This window comes from Papaver somniferum, chromosome 7, assembly GCF_003573695.1.
Source record: "Papaver somniferum cultivar HN1 chromosome 7, ASM357369v1, whole genome shotgun sequence".
Classification (NCBI taxonomy): domain Eukaryota; kingdom Viridiplantae; phylum Streptophyta; class Magnoliopsida; order Ranunculales; family Papaveraceae; genus Papaver; species Papaver somniferum.
Genome location: NC_039364.1, coordinates 161313620 through 161325132, shown reverse-complemented (window position 1 = coordinate 161325132; position 11513 = coordinate 161313620).

Sequence of the window (11513 nt, the reverse complement as noted above, 5' to 3'; positions counted from 1 at the left end):
GATGATAATATAACCATTTTTGTATGTAAACAAGGAAGTATCAGCTTAAGAAGCCTCAAAACCAAAAGAAATTAAATACTCCATAAGCTTTCATACCATGCTCTAGGAGCTTGCTTGAGTCCATAAATGGATTTGTGTAATCTGCAAACATAATGAGGCCTTTCAGGATCCTCAAATCCTAGAGGTTGAGTCATAAAAACTGTCCCTTTAAGGTTACCATGAAGAAAGGCATTGTTGATGTCAAGTTGCTTGACATGCCAATTATGATGCACAACAAGAGAAAAAACTATTCTTATAGTGGCTGGTTTAGCAACTGGGATAAAAGTTTCTTGATAGTCTATGCCTTATTGTTGGTGATAGCCTTTGGCAACCAGTCTTGATTTAAATCTTTCAATACTGCCATCTGGGTTATGTTTAATTTTGAAAACCCATTTGCAGAAAACTAAGTTTTGTGATGGATGAGGAGGTTCAAGTGTCTAAGACTAGCAGACTTGAGATAAGGGCATTCATTTACCATAGAAATGAGCCATTTTGAGTGCTTCTTAGCCTGATAAACAAATTTGGGAATAATATCTTCAACTGAGGCTAGAAGAGCTGCTGAAATAGGATATTTACTGCTGAATAGAGCTTTTGGCGGTTTGGGTTTAAAAATTCCCAGCTTACTTCTTGTGTTCATTGAGTGAGTATTTGTGACTGAAGTTATAACTGATTTATGAGATGAAGAGTCAGTTGAAACAGCGGGATCTGATGATGGAGTAGAAATTAAAACATGTGTTAAAGCAGGAATATCTAAAGAAATCCCTGAAGTAGAAGTAGAAGTTGTTGCAGAAGTAGAAGAAGTATCCAACTGTGGAGAATGTAGCTGAGATAGAGAGTTGGAAATCTGATCAAGGTTGAATATCAATACAGGAAATTTATCTTCATGAAATATCACATGTCTTGAGATAAATATTCTACCTGAACAAGGTTCAAGATATATGTAACCCTTTTGAGGAGATGAGTAACCAAGAAAAACACAAACTTTACTTATTGGCTCCAGTTTAGAGTGTGTATATGGTTTGAGCCATGGATAACATGCACAACCAAAGACTCTTAAAGAAGTATAGTTAGGAGAGATGCCATATAACTTCTCATAAGGAAACATAAAAGAAATATATGTTGTAGGTAGTTTATTGACTAAGTAATTAGATTTTTGTAAAGCATCTACCAGTAACAATCTGCTAAATTTTCCTGGATTAATAATGTTCTGCACAATCCAATCAGATGTTTTTGTTTACTCTCAGCTACACCATTCTGCTCAGGTGTGTAAGCAACTCCATTTGTAGATAATAATATTCCTAGTTCATTGTTGATAAATTCTCCACCTCCATCAGTTCTTATTACCTTTATTTTCAGATCAAAATAATTCTCAATTTGTAACTTAAATGAGCTGAAGATTGGAATGAAATTTAATTTTCTTATTAAAGGAAAAATCCAACAATACTTACTGTAATCATCAATGATGTTACAGCAGTATGTGAAACCATTTCAAGAAGTAACTGGACATGGTCCTCACAGATCCATCTGCAATAGCTGCAGTGGTTTATTTGATACATAACTAGAAAGAGAAAAAGCAAGTTTATGAGCTCTTCCTAACTAACAATCCCTACAAGTAAAAGATTGATGAGAGGACATTGTTTTAAATGACAGAAAATGGCCTAATCTTTGCATAGATTGATAGGATGGATGTTCAAGCCTCTTATGATGGTGTGAATTCCATAGCAGACAATGCAATGGTTTTTGAAGAAGTATCCTATGAAGGTGTTGTTGGTGAAGATACTAGATGTAGTGGATATAAACCATTGTTACTCTGCCCTTGGAAAATGTTCTTCCCAGATTTGAGATCCTTCACAAAGTAATTATCACCCTCAAATATTATATTGAAATTATTGTCTCTGGTAAACTTATGATCTGAGAGAAGTTTTTGAGAAGCAGTTGGAACATGTAAAATTTTAGGAAAATTAATAGTACTTGTCATCAAAAATTTAGTAGATGTACCTATGTCAGAAATTTGCATGCCTTCACCATCTGCATTTGTTATCTTCTCAATACAAGTGTAAGAATGAAAGTCTTGAAGATTTGAAGCATCTGAGGTAATATGAGTTGTTGCTCCTGAGTCACAGTACCAAGGATTCTCACCTAGAACAATAGATGAAGCTAACATATCATGTATATTCCGAGGAATTGGTCGACCTTGATAAGAAAATTTCATACGTTGATTGCATTCAATAGCTGAGTGACCAAACTTGAAGCAAATTTGACAAGTTGGTCGATTTGGTCTAATGCCTGAAGTATTATCAGCAGAAGTAGATGAATATGGATTACTTGGTTGAGTGAAAGGATTTGTGGCATAGGATTTAGTGGGACAATTGGATGCAGATGATGTGGAAGGAAAATTATATCGATAATATGGACGAGTTGGTGGTCTTGAAGAATAATGAAAGTTAGATCTTGAATTGTTGGGAGGGAAAGATCTATTTGCTCTAAAATCAGCAAAAGCCTTGGCTTCTTCAGAATTAACAACTTGTTTTGATCTTTTTGACAAAACAATGTCTTCACTCAGAAAAAGATTATGCAACTCACCTAGAGTAATTGGGAGATTTCTAACTCGAATAGATGTAGAGAAATAATCAAAAGCAGATCTAAGACCATTGAGAACACTCACAATCGTTTCAGATTCATAGATGGGAGATTCAGCAACAGATAAAGAATCAAATATCTTCTTGATCTCATTAAGATAATTAATCATAGTAGTGTTACCTTGTTTAATATAGGAGATCTTTGTTATGAGTTGAATCACATGTGTTGAAGAAATTGAAGCAAAATTTTCTTCAGTTGACTTCCACAGTTCATAAGAAGTAGTTGGACCAGCTACATATAAGATAACACTTTTAAAAATAGATGATTGTGTACACAAGATAAGAGTTTGATCTTCCTTATTCCATCGTATCCACTCAAGATTGATAGTCTTATCAGGATCTGCATCTCTTTGCACATATACATATTTGTGTGGACAATGTTTTGTACTGTTTTTGTAACCAAGAACATTGTAGCGTTTGAATAAAGGAAGAAGTAAGGATTTCCAGGTGAGAAAATTATGATCTTGAAGTTTTGAAGGAACTATACTAGCAATAGTGTGTAAAGGAACTTTAATAATACTCGATTCCATATCGAATCAGAAGAAAAATTTAAGAAATAGAAGCTTTGAATTGCATGTTTAATGGCGGAAGCTAGAAAAGGTGATCAGGCCCTGATATCATAGAGAAAATGAGTGGAGAGGAATATATTGATTTCTCACTGACAAACAACAAGAGTACAAGCCTTATAAATGAAGGTAGAGTTAGTGAGACAGGCTGGCAATGCCAGTTGTTAGTTAACGGAAATACCAGAAACTGTTAATAATAACAGAAGAGCTAACAACACACACAAAAAAGATTAGAAACGGTCATAGAGTGAGTAATAGGTTTTTTTTTTCTTTGACAAATAAAAGGGCAAATTATATTAAGATATAAAAGTCACCAGAAATGACAGACACAAATAAAAACAAGAAGAGCTAATGATTAGCTACTTCTTATCATTGCCTCCCAATTAAAAATAAGTGTACTTAAAGAAATACCATCAAATATCTTTGTATGCAAACCCCAATTAAAAAAGAGTACACTTTATAGCAATAATAAGTTGATCGAAAGATCTTCCTCTCCTTCTGCCATATAATCTACCATATAATAATCTTGTATTTTTCCTGCCATATTATCCACCAAACTGCAAAAGGAATATGACCCCAAAGTTTCTTTTTCATATATTTACTGTTTTTGTTAGGCCATTCCCAAAGAGAAGCTTTAACATTCTCAGCAAAAACCCTGTCGTAACCAAAAGAAGACAAGAAATAATTCCAGATCATTGTTGTTTCTACGCAATGAAGAAAAAGGCGCATGTTTGTCTCTTTTGCTACATTACAGAACAAGCAGCTATCTGAATCTGACTTACCCGCTTTAACTAAGTAATCTCTAGTAGGGTCACCATTATAACAAAGGGTCCAACCAAGAATGAGACTTTCAAAGGGATTTTAGGATTCCATAGTTGTTTATGTGAAAAAGAAACATAACCCTCAACATCCAAAGAATCATAACAGTTAGAAACATTTAAATATCCTCCACCATCCCAAATTCTATCATCCTATAAATCAGAATCACCTACGATTGAATTAGGATCGCCAATCATTGAAAGAAAAGAGATAATTTCACCTAGTTCATGCTCATTCAGATTCCGGCTGAATTCTAAGTTCCAAGCATAATCATCAGAGATGCAATCTCTAACGGAAGCACATTTTTTTCTAGACATTTTGAATAGAGTATGGAAGGAAGCTTGCAAAGTGTTGTTACCTATATATATGTCCTTCCAAAATAAAACATTACTACCATTGTTCAATTGTAACTTAGTATTTTGTATAATGTGATCCTTGGACTTTAAGATGACTGCCCATAAGCTATGACCCACTGATTTAGAAGTAGAATTAGGAAAAAAAATAGGATTACCTCCAAACTTCTGATAGACAATCTTCCTCCATAAAGAGTTCTTCTCGGAGCCATATCTCCATATCACTTGCAATGCAGGGCATGAAACCGAGCTTCTATTCTTTGTTGTAGCGGACAAATCCTAAATAAAATTCTTCATAATCCTTTCAATATCTTTCATAACAGAGACCGACATTGGAAAGATAGTAAATTGGCAGACTTGCCAAAACACTGTTAACTAACAATAATCTTTATCTTTTCGAAAGATATCTCATTTTCCAAGTTAACAATTTCTGATGGATTTGTTGAATGATTATGTCCCAAATAGGCTTACATTTGGAGTTACTGACCGAAGGTATACCTAAATACTGTAAACGTAACTGAGCATGGTTACAACCAAAAGCTTGAGCACATAGAAAACCATTGTGATTTAAGCCAATACCCATAATTACGCTCTTACCAAAATTAACTCTTAATCCAGAAAATAATTCAAAAGCAAGAAGAATATGTTTTAAATTAGTTGCTTGCTCCATGGAGTCATCTAAGAAAACCAGTAGGTCGTAGGAAAATTGGAGATGATGAATGAAAGTGTCATCTGGTGCAACCCGAAAACCAGATATAAGGCCATTTGTCGCATATTTTTTTAGCATCAAAGAGAGGACTTCAGCCACTAGAATAAAAACAAATGGGGAGATAGGATCTCCTTGTCTAATTCCTTTTTATGACTTGAACATGGTAGTAACTTCACTGTTGATAAGAATGGAGAACCTTGCAAAATAAATACACCACTTAACCCAACTCCTCCACACATGACCGAAACCACAAGACTCTAGAACCTTGCCAATACAACCCCAATTTATGTTATCAAAAGCTTTTTCGAAGTCCACTTTGCACAATATACCATATTTATCTTCTCTTGTTCTCGAATCTATAAGTTCAACGGTTATTAGGATGCCATCATTAATTTGTATTTCATGGAAAAATGCACCTTGATATTCAGAAATAATAGAACGCGGAACCATCTTCAATCTATCGGCCAACAACTTGGAAACTATCTTGTAAACTCCTCCAATCATGCTTATTGGCTTGTAATTATGTAGATTCACTGCACCACTATGTTTTGGAATAAGTTTTTGGTTAGTACAATTTATTATTCAATCTAGAAAAAAAGTAGTCTCAACTTCCTTAATCACTTTCATGACATGAGGCTTGATAACATCACAAGTATGTTTAAAGGACCTAGCATTTTTAGGGGTCACTCAAAAGGAATTAGGGGCCAACAATAAAACAAAAAAGGGTCACCCAAGCATAAATTGAAGCCAGCCTTTATCTCGCGTAATTTGTAATGATAAAATTGCCCTTATATAATCGGTAGATAATATAAGATTTTATCCTCCGATTACAATCGGTAGATAAAATATGAATCTTTGGTCCGATTGTAGTGGGTTTAGTATTTGAAGGAAATTTGTTTCATTTTGGAGTTACAAAGAGAAGAAGAAGAAGGAAAAAAAGGAAAAACCCATTTTTTTCACAACAAAAATGGATGGATATGAAGAAAAAGCGAGAATCATGGCGAAGAACATAATGTTGAAGGTTCACAACCGTTTAGAGAAGACGATTTGGGATATATGTTGAATGATCCAAACTTTTGTGGAGAGGAATCCCTGGACGACGCTTTCATGGAAGAAAACGGAGAATCACCTGAGATCGAAGCTAATGATGCATCAAACATAAATGCATTGTGTTAAGAAACTCAAATACCCACTTTGAATGCGTTTATATCGTTTGTAAACAAGAAAACTCGATTATTGCATGCATTGAATACCATGAACTACCCAGAATCGATAGATAATGTATCTTCATATCTACCGAATACAACATACTGAGTACCAAATATCTACATTCGGTAGTTCCAATAAAGTAGATTACTACCGAATATTAAAAAAACCCCAAATTTATTTTCCAAAATATCTACATTCGGTAATTATGTAGAGTATGTATACTACTGATTTTAACAATGGCCCCAAAAACGAATTCCTCCAAAATTATAAAACTCAGAATTCTTATCTTTTACATTCGATAGTTTTGTAAATTTATCTAACTACCGAATATATCATTGGCCTTAAAATAAAATTTTCACAAACTTGTAAAAATTGTAATTTTTCAAGCTTTGATAATCGGAGGTCTATTAATTATGTTAGCTTCCGATTATTTATATCCAAATGTTTTACTATATATATTTCTTCCGATTATGTATTGTTTTGTACTCAGGAGACTGTCTAAATTTTTTTTATCGATATCGGTTGTCTGGGGCATACAATATACTACTGATTGTGGAACATTCGGTAGTATAACTTAGTACATATCTTCCGATTATTATAATAAAACTTGTTGCTTCCTTTTGCAGGCCGTTGTAGCGTTTGTTGAGGATTTCTATTTGAGGCCCGATACTTCCCTACACTATGAAAATGATTTGGTACACGCATTACTATTATTTTTATTTTTTTTCAATTTATGTATGTTAAATGCTTATACTTATGATATTTGTTTTGTTATATGCACGTTTAGTCATTTGCAAGTAAGGCGGAGGCAAGGGAATGGCTTATGAACAAGGCAAAAGAGAAGATGTGTGTTGTAGTTCAGAACAATCATGTGGGTGAAACTCGATTTGAAATGATTTGTGAGCGAGGTGGTAAGCGAAAGAGTCACGAGGGAAAAAATACTAAGTACGTAAGGAAGACGGAGAGGAAATATCGAAGAAATACGAAGAAGATAGGATGCCCATTTAAGGTTGTCTTCTATAATCCCGAGGGTAGGGAAGGTAAAGAGTGGAAAATGTTTAAAGTTGATAATGGTTGTCACAACCACGATGATCCGGATACTCTAATTGGACATGTAATGGTTTCCAAGCTAAAACCAAATGAAATGGAGACGGTGAGGTCTATGCGGATCCAAAAAGCGAGTGCGATCTTAAGTAAAATAAAGGCGGACGACCCCAACAACTTGTCTTCTTTATCTAAAATTAAGTCGGCCCTAGCTACGATAAAAAGGACAATGGGATGGTAGAATATGGTCATGCAACAATCGGAGTGGTTAGCGGAGTTACACGACTACACGTTGAGAAGGGAATAAAAGGATGGTAAAGTGGTTCGTATTTTCTTGGCACATACCGAAATGATCCAATTGGCTCAACGCTTTCATCAAATTTTGTTGATAGATGCTACTTATAAGACAAACAAATATAACATGTTGTTGTTGAACATTGCTTGCCACACTTCGGACAAAAACACGTTTACGGTTGCATGGGGTTTAATGGATCATGAGAACAATGTGAGTTGCATTTGGATGTTGGAGACATTGAGGTCCATTTATAACGGTGATAATTTTCCAAGGGTTAATATAACGGATAACGATCAATCCTTAATGCATACAATAACGGTAGTGTTTCCGGAAGCCTAAAACTTGGAATGTACGTGGCACATTCAATGCAACCTCAAATCCAATTTCCATAATCATTTTCCAAGCTAAAAGACCAAGGAAGGGTACCAAGAGGTCAAGAGAAGAGGATGAGCGCATTAGTAAAAGGTTATTTGAAGAAAAGTGGAAGGAGGATGGAATGATTTGGAAAATATTCATGAAAGCATGGGACAAGATCCTTTGGTCGATGACCGAGGAAATTTATGAAGATAACTCGAAGAAATTTGAGGATGAACATGGCACGAACCACCCGAAACCCGTTGAGTATTGTAAAACACAATGGTTGGCACCGCATAAGGAGAGGTTTATGTTTGCATGTCCATATGAATATCGAAACTTCAAGAACGAGGCGACAAGAATTGCGGAGGGGTCTTGAAAAAGCGGGGGTCTAACAACCACATCCAATATTTCGCTTAGCAATCTGTATGGACTAACTCCAATATACTTTAAAGAGAATCAACTAGACAGTCAGACTCAATCTTAATGAATAATATATCAAAGAGTTATATCTCAATTTCTCGATTCAATCCTCACTCAAACAAATAGAAATATGCGAGCCTGATTGAATACAAGAGAAATAACTTGAACGGTACCAAAGACCAATGCTCAAGGATCAATCAATTTAAATCAACAACCAAAGGTTGGATTTACCAATTGATCGATTCAACGCACAACCTGTGATATTTCAAATTATATAACAAAATATAATGCGGAAAATAAATAACACAAACACCAGAAGTTTTGTTAACGAGGAAACCGCAAATGCAGAAAAACCCCGGGATCTAGTCCATATTGAACACACACTGTATAAAGCCGCTACAGACACTAGCCTACTACAAACTAACTTCGGTCTGGACTGTAGTTGAACCCCAATCAATCTCATACTGATCCAAGGTACAATTGCGCTCCTTACGTCTCTGGTCCCAGCAGGATATTACACACTTGATTCCCTTAGTTGATCTCACCCACAACTAAGAGTTGCTACGACCCAAAGTCAAAGACTTTAATAAACAAATCTGTCTCACACAGAAAAGTCTACAGAAATAGATAAATCTGTCTCCCACAGAAATACCTACAAGTTTTATTCCGTCTTTTGATAAATCAAGGTGAACAAGAACCAATTGATATACCGGACTTATATTCCCGAAGAACAGCCTAGAAATATCAATCACCTTATAATAATCTTAATCGACTAGCGAAAAAAGATATTGTGGAATCACAAATGATGATATGAAGGTGTTTGTGACTACTTTTCTATCTTGTCTATCGGAGATATAAATCTCAAGCCAATCTTACGATTGCACTCAATCACGATAGAAACAGCAAGATCAGATCACGCAACTACAAAGAAAATAGTTGGGTCTGGCTTCACAATCCCTATGAAGTCTTCAAGTCGTTAACCTACAAGGTCTCGAGAGAAACCTAAGGTTAAAGGAGAATCGACTCTAGATTTTACAACTAGTATCACACAGGAGGTGTGGGGATCAGGTTTCCAAGTTGCTAGAGTTCTCCTTTATATAGTCTCCAAATCATGGTATGCAATCTAAGTTACCTTGGTAACAAAGCATTCAATATTATGAAAACCTGATTAGATTCAAGCTAATATATTTCAACCGTTAGATCGAACTTAGCTTGTTATACACAAATGAAATGTAACTTCATTTAGGTTTTAGTAACCGTAGCTAAACGTGTATACCTAGTTGGTTCAACAATAGTTAACCAATGGTTAGCCATATGAACACTTTCATATCAACCTTATTCATCTTCACCATAACTAGTTCAAATGACTCAAAAGAACTAGTTAGAGAGTTGTTCAATTGCTTAGATCTCATAGAAGTATACAAGACACAATCGAAGCAAAAAAAATTTTGATTCACTCGAATAGATTCATGAACATTATAGCCACGGTTTGCAAAGATTGCATTCCTTAATTTATAAATGTATTAGTTCACGAGTAAACCATTTTTAGAAAATAACCCACTTAAGTACGCATACCGGTATGCATACTTAAGTACCCGAATTGAGCTTGTTTTTAGTTCAGAAACTCCGGCAGAAATTCACGGGATGTGAACTTCCGGAAATACGCTTACAGGTACGCGGACTTAGCTCCGGACATCCTATACCAGTAAGTACGCATACTTTGGTTCAAGGATTTTGGACTTACACAAGTATGAGTTCACATACAATGTTTGTACCCATTCATGGTTATATATTCTAAACTCTCATTTAAACATTCTTAGAGGATGTTATATAGTTTTTATTCACAAACTATTTTTCATCAAAGCAATTTTCAAGTCATTGAAATGATCAACATGACTTTCGTCATGAGTAAAGATGAACTTGTCCAAAGCGAAAGATTACCAACACATATTTCGAGAAATAGATAAGCGAGATAAACTCGGATTGAAATAACAAATGTGTAGAATCGAAGTTTATATAGCAATACGACTTTTATCTCAAGATAGAAGATACAATAGATAGACTTTTGAGTGATAGATAAGTTCAAGTCACCACATACCTTTTTGTCGATGAAGATACACCAGTTCCTTGAGTAGTTCTTCGTCTTTGCATGATGAATGTCGTGTAGTCTAGAGCTCAACTACACTTACTATCCTAGTCCGAGACTTAGCTATAAGTAGACTATAAATCAAGACTTATAGTTTTGGCAACTAAACTTGACAAACAAGCTTGAGATAGCAACGCTTGCGAGTTCGACCGAGCAGTGCCCTAACAGGTCTCATGGCCGATTAAAGAAAATACTACTTGGTAGTCAAAATGGAGTTGTGTCGATCCAAGAAGCAATCCATGAATACACCAATCGTGATCTCATAAAGATTAGGAAATGTATGTGAAAAAGCGGGGGTCTAACAACCACACCCAATATTTCGTTTGGCAATCTGAATAGACAAACTCCAAGATACTTTCAAGAGAATCAACTAGACAGTCAGACTCAATCTAGAGAAAAGTATATCAAAGAGTTTTATATCTCTATCTCTCAATTCAATCTGCAATCGGCAAATAGGAATTTGCGAGCCCGATTGAATATAAGAGAAGCAACTTGAATGATACCAAATACCAATGTTCAAGGATCAATCAATTTCAATCAACAACCAAAGGTTGGATTCCCCAATTGATCGATTCAACGCACAACCTGTGATATTTCAATTATATAACAAAATATAATGTGGAAAAGAAATAATACAGACACCAGAATTTTGTTAACGAGGAAAGCCGCAAATGGAGAAAAGCATCGCGACCTAGTCCAGCTTTGAACACCACACTGTATTAAGCCGCTACAGACACTAGCCTACAACCAATGAACTTCGGACTGGACTGTAGTTGAACCCTAATCAATCTCACACTGATTCAAGGTACATTTGCGCACCTTACGTCTCTGATCCCAGCAGGATACTACGTACTTGATTCCTTTGGCTGATCTCACCCACAACCAAGAGTTGCTACGACCCAAAGTCGAAGACTTGA